Source organism: Mirounga angustirostris, unplaced genomic scaffold, assembly GCF_029215605.1.
Source record: "Mirounga angustirostris isolate CCGP_5_RB_7025 unplaced genomic scaffold, mMirAng1.0.hap1 SCAF_12, whole genome shotgun sequence".
Classification (NCBI taxonomy): domain Eukaryota; kingdom Metazoa; phylum Chordata; class Mammalia; order Carnivora; family Phocidae; genus Mirounga; species Mirounga angustirostris.
Genome location: NW_026991720.1, coordinates 16221833 through 16227832, shown reverse-complemented (window position 1 = coordinate 16227832; position 6000 = coordinate 16221833).

Genomic DNA, 6000 nt, shown 5'->3' with positions numbered 1-6000 from the left:
CTTAGTTCCTGATATTGAAAATCTAACTTAACCACTGTTAAGGACAGTACTCATACCATCTACATCTAGCAGCCAGTAAGAGAAGAAAAGAAACTAGTTATGTTTCTTAATTTTTATTCTGTACATTTCCACACAATTCACAATACAGAAAAAGTGTCCAAAAAGTAACTGTAACTAGTCAATTTCATTTTCAGAGATTAGTTCAGTCTCCCAAATTAATTCCGTTGAAAATCTCTGTAGAGCAACACAGTGATCAAGATACTTTATATAAATAGGAAATGCAAGAAAATTAGGGAAAAATACTTTATGACTTTGTTACAAAAAAAACTCCATTCTTCCCTTCCCCACCCCCCCTTCCCACCCCCCCCCTCCATTTCATATTCTCTGGATCCCACTTCACCTGGAAATAAAACTTCATCAACTTACTGCCACAGCTGCTACTTTTTTGTTGTTGTTTGGATTCCACCTGCTAGCTGGCAGCTTTGCAAAAGCATGTCTCTGGGATGTGATAGGGCAGAATCAGAAATCATGAAAGAGCCCTTTATAATGTGACTGAAACTCTTCATACAGATGTAGACTCTGAGAGGGAACTACCCACAGCCAAGGGTATTCTGGGTGCCTAAGAATCTTTTCCCACTCAGAAATCAAATTCAACGAAGTATATTCATTTGTATGGAACTGAGATTGTCCTCTGTTCCTTAACTCTTTACAGGAATGGTTTGCCCCACTTTCAATCAGCTGTGATCCATACTATATTCAGATTCATGGTTGTCACTTAACCATTGGTAATAAATAAATAGTAATTTAAAAAAAACAGACTAGCTAACCTTTACTGAGACTAATTCAGACTCTACCTTCTCAAAGACATGAGTTGCAAAATATTCTATTGTGCTAGAATATTTTATCAAATATTCTATTGTGCTAGAATATTTTGTCTATGAAAGTTCTGAATCTCATTTCCCAGGATAGCAAGAAACCCACACTTCCCAGCCCACAATCAGGATGTTAGCAAGCATAGAACTGAGTTCTAATCGCATTGGAAATTAGGCATGTGGTCAGAGCCTCAGTCCAACCAATAAGGAATGGAGGGCAGGGAATGAAAAATTGAAGTGTTAATAAAACCCAAAAGGTCAGGAACTATTTGGATTCCTTATACAAGGTGCAGTAAATATCAAAGCTGGATAGCATCTTAAAAATGATAAATCTCACCAACATATCTCACAGGGTTACCCATAAATTTAAAACAAAATATAAGGTAAACCAATTTAGAGCTGTCATCGGTTTATTTTTACAAGTAAAAACAATTTGTAAACATCTCCTATTCTATAATTTTAAGAAGAAAGGTTATATGTAACCCCCAAAATAAAAAAAAAAAAGTTAGCCTTTGAATTTCTAAGGATTGAATATATTTAGACTTATGAAAAAACCCTAAGTCGTCCTTATTTCTCTCAAATTTTACCATAGAACATCACAGATCTGTGGACAGGTCTAACCTCCTATGAGCACGTAGAGAAAGTCCTTCAACAAACAACCCAGTCCTGAGGAAAGCTCTATTAGAGTTCTCTTATAGGAACTCTCTCCTCCCCTAAATTCCACACATAATTCTTCTAAGCTGCATAGATTGAAAATTTCATGATATTCCTTCAAGCCACTTTGAACAAGTTAATCTTTTTCTACATCTTCTGAATTTGCTTTTCATGAGGATCAAAGTTTGCTGAGGGTATATATTATTTATGTGTGGGTTGTCATGGCAATTTGTGTGAAGACTGGAGTCTTATTATTGTACTACTCTTGAGAATCTTTTTTGCTCATATCTCTGTTCTTCCTTTACCTTCAGGGGCAAGAGGTGGGGGAGAAGGTGGAGTGGGAGCATTTTCTGAGCAAGAATCCAGATAAAAGTCCATTTTTTAAGACTATCTCAACGGTGCCTTCCATCAAGCCAACCTGAAATCTAGGAACTCAGGTCTTATTATGGAAGAAAGGGAGGACAGGCAATTAAAACTATAGTCCACAGGACCCGTGGGTGGCTCAGTCAGTTAAGCGTGGGACTCTTGGTTCAACTGGAGTCGCGATCTCATGGGTTGTGGGACTGAGCCCCACATCAGGCTCCTCACTCAGCAGGGAGTCTGCTTGAAAGATTCTCTCCCTCTGCCCCTCCCCCAACTCATGCACGCATGCTCTAAAAATAAATAAATCTTTAAAAAAGATTAAAAAAATGGGCTTAAAAAAACTATAGTCCACAAACATTATAGCAACACTAGTCTAGTGATATAAGATTAAGTCCTACTTAATGGCAATAAGTTATAAAAACTGTCTCTATGCCTCTTTACCAGAAAATAGAGATCTTCTGCCCCTTCTCCAAGCCCCAGCCACAACCACATACCCCAAACAACAAATGGGTAGAAAGTAGGAAAATGAGCACTAGATCCTTTTTTTTTCTCTTTAATTATTGAACCTGTGACTGTTCTGCCTTAGTAGAAACATATCTTACTCAAGAGATTTGGAAATTGGCTAGCAACAAAGAGAGTTATGTGTGTGTATGTGTGTGTGTGAGTGTGCACGCACATGCAAACGTGCAGGTGTGTATGTAAGCAAAGCAAATTGTTTTAGGGTCATGAAATACCTGCTTCTCAATGATCTGGGATATATTTGCAATGACTAGTGTTTTTACAAAAAAGCTTTAATTGCCATCTACATGGCAGGAACCTAGAGAGGCTTAGGGTTCTAAATGAGTTCTGCTTGAATCCAAAAATCACAGAAATCCAAAACTAGAAAATATCACAGAAGTCTTTTAGTCTAAGCGTCCTCACAGTTAAGGAAGGGCTTTTTCCTGTTCCCTCATTTGGTTGTTTAATTTTCACTGAAATACTAGGAAAAAACCCTAGCTACAGTAAGTCACTTTGTTTTTCAGAAAGCCCCATCCATTTTTCTGGATGTAATGTTTAGGAAAAAAAGAAATCCTTCTAGAAGTAATAAAGCCACCTCCTTTTCATTTCTGTTCTGAACTCTTCTGTCTTTGCTTTCTTCTGCAAATTGTCTGCCCTAGAGAACCTAAATCTCACCATTCTACTTCACCCGTCTCCTCCAAACATTTCTGTTCCTGATCTAACTTTGTCCTCTTTCAAGATCAAACATCCTTCTTCTACATAGTCACTGATCTGTCTGCCGAGGTGCCTTATAAAAGATGAGAGCAGGAATTGAAGAATCTCTCTGGTTTGTTTATTCTTCCCATATCAAGGTCAACAGAACTTCCCACAGGTGTATCAGACCTCTGTGTATGTGACAGTAGGACAGACATAGCTTTGCATGCCCACCTGCTTAGAGCAAAGAGGTCTTGAATGGCAAGCCCATTTTCAACACTTTTTGGTACAGAATTCCAAAATATCATTCCAATAGAGACTTCCAAGGAGAGAAGACAATACTAACATTTTTAAATGTTGAGACTTATAGAGAAACCAGGAAGTCATCCTCAGTATTAGCTTCTCGTGAAATGCCCCCCAGCACCAAAACATTTGACCTTTTTCCCCTTGAACTTTGCCCAACCTGATAAGCTTCTGATAGCAAAAACTCTGATTTTTAACTTCATATTTTCCCTCAGTTCTACCCAACTCTTACTGTGGGATGCTATGTCATTATCTTTTCAAGGAGGCACCTTCTAAATTATGGAAATCTGCATGATGTAAAACAGCAGTGAAGGCTAGGGTGGGAAACTGTTTACTTAGCAAACATCTACCGTGGATGTGTTAGTCTGCAATATGTAGAGATGTCAGTTCTGATGGCAGTTCTACCATTTACTATATGAATCTGCACAAGTTGAATACAGTGTGTTGAGATTTGGTTTATTCATCTAAAATGATCTGCACGATCCACCTCATGGGTTTGTACTGAAGTTCAAAGCTGTCACAAGGGCATCGAAATGTTAAAACACTAAAATTTTAAAAATTACTGAAATTGTAATAAACAGTATAATAACAGTAAGCAGTATACATTCATTCGAGGTGTTTAAACTATTTTCTATTGAAAGCTATATGTGTTTCACTAAAAGATTGAGAGACAAGATCATTTCAGTTGTTCCCACCACGAAGTGATCCCTTTCAGATGCCATTTGGCTCAAAATATGAAAACTCTGGAAAACGTTCAGAATCATCACTTATCTCCATGGGTGAGTGCTCCCTAGCAGTTATCATGTCTGCAGCAGAAGCAAAGCCATTTTCCATGATTGTCTTTTGTGTCTGTTACTTGGATCCCAAATACCTTTTAGGCAAAATTTTCTTCTGTGGTTATAGTAGATTACATTTAATTGTGAGAAAACCAGTTTCCAATATGACTTAAGAATGCCTAAGAATATTCATCAAAATCCGTGATGCTTCCAGAAGCATTTTGGAGTAAGTTAGACCCCTTAGTATGTTTGCTTTGCACTAGCTCTTAAATTCAGGCTTAGTTGGTTTAAAAATTTTTTAATGATAACCAAAAGTAATTCTCTCCCAGATTTTTCCTCTCAATGTGGTGTTTTAAAGATTAAAAATCAAGATTTTCAAAAATTTAAAAAATGAAGTCCTGCCATTCATCATTAAAAAAAAAAAAAAAAAACTTCAAAAACTCACAGCATCTGATTCCAGCCCCTTGGATAAAGGTCCCTAATCACAGCATCCTTCCAGGTAGTCAGGAAGCCCCTGTTCAAACAGTCCCACGGGCTGAACACATGGAATTCTGTAAGGGTGCCCACTCCACTCTTGGACAATATTTATACTTCATTGTTGTATTCAGTCAAAACCCACTGCAAATTTTGCCTATTGCTTCTAGTTTCGTCCTTGAGAAAGAGCATGAGTTTTAGCTCTCATATGAGTCATATTTCTGTCTCATCTTAAAGTCTTGGTTGCAAATACCTTTTGAAGAACAGGACCAAGACTCTTAGGAAAAAGAAATGCAAAATATCACTTCTTTCATATTCATATTCTCATTTCATATTTCATAGAGCCCAAACATTGCTGGCTGAAGAGTGACTGGCACGATAAAGGCCTGATGGATTCCCCAGTGCACGCTTCCCTGGTACCATGTGCATTTCCCCTAGGTTGCCAGCTCTGTGAAGTCAAGAGTTTTGGCTCTTGCATTCATTCTTAGATCCTTAGCATGCTGCCTGCATCAGAATAAGGGATAAAATTTTTTTAATATAAATGATTAAATATACGAATGTATGCTTGACTCATGAACATATGATTGCATGCAGAATGCCTGAATACATATATAGACTCTGGAATCTGTCTACCATGAGGATACCATTCAATATTCAAATTTCTAATTTAAACGACAATGCTTCAACAGCCTAAGAATTATTTTTTCTGCTTTCTTTTTGGGACCAGGTCCGTGCTATGTGTCCTGGGAGAGCAGGTTTTCCGAGGGCACTCCTCCTTGCTTAGTTCCTATTTTTAGGCTTCTCAGTAAACTGTGGGGAGACAGCCCAAAACCCACGGATGGCCACTAGGGGTATAACACGTATCTAATCCAGTTCATCTAGGTGACTTAGGGGAGTACATGGTTTACGTCACCGGATGTGGAAGAAGCTGCCATGATTGTGGACACCCACGGTGGAACTGAGACAGACGTGTGCTAAACCTCTATGGCAGATGGCTTCTCAGAATAAGGCATGTTGTAGCTCTGTAAGATGATCAAAGACAGTGGACATCTATTTGTCCTTCAGGCAAAATGGATACTTGTCCCAGAGGGTAATTTCATTCTGATCCGTTCTGAGCAGAATACCTGCAGAAGATTTGGGTGTCTGTATGACAAAATGACTGAAGGTGGTGGCCAAAAGTCCAGGAGGACTCTTGTCATGGTCAGAAACTGGAGGGACTAGAGATGAGTCAAGACCAGGACACAGAAAGGGACGGGGCCAAAGTCCATCTGAGAGACCAGACAGAGAAAAAAACTACAGTAATCAGCTGAATATGGAATTCAGAGAATGAGAAAGTAGACAGATTCAGAGAAGGTTCTAATGAGACC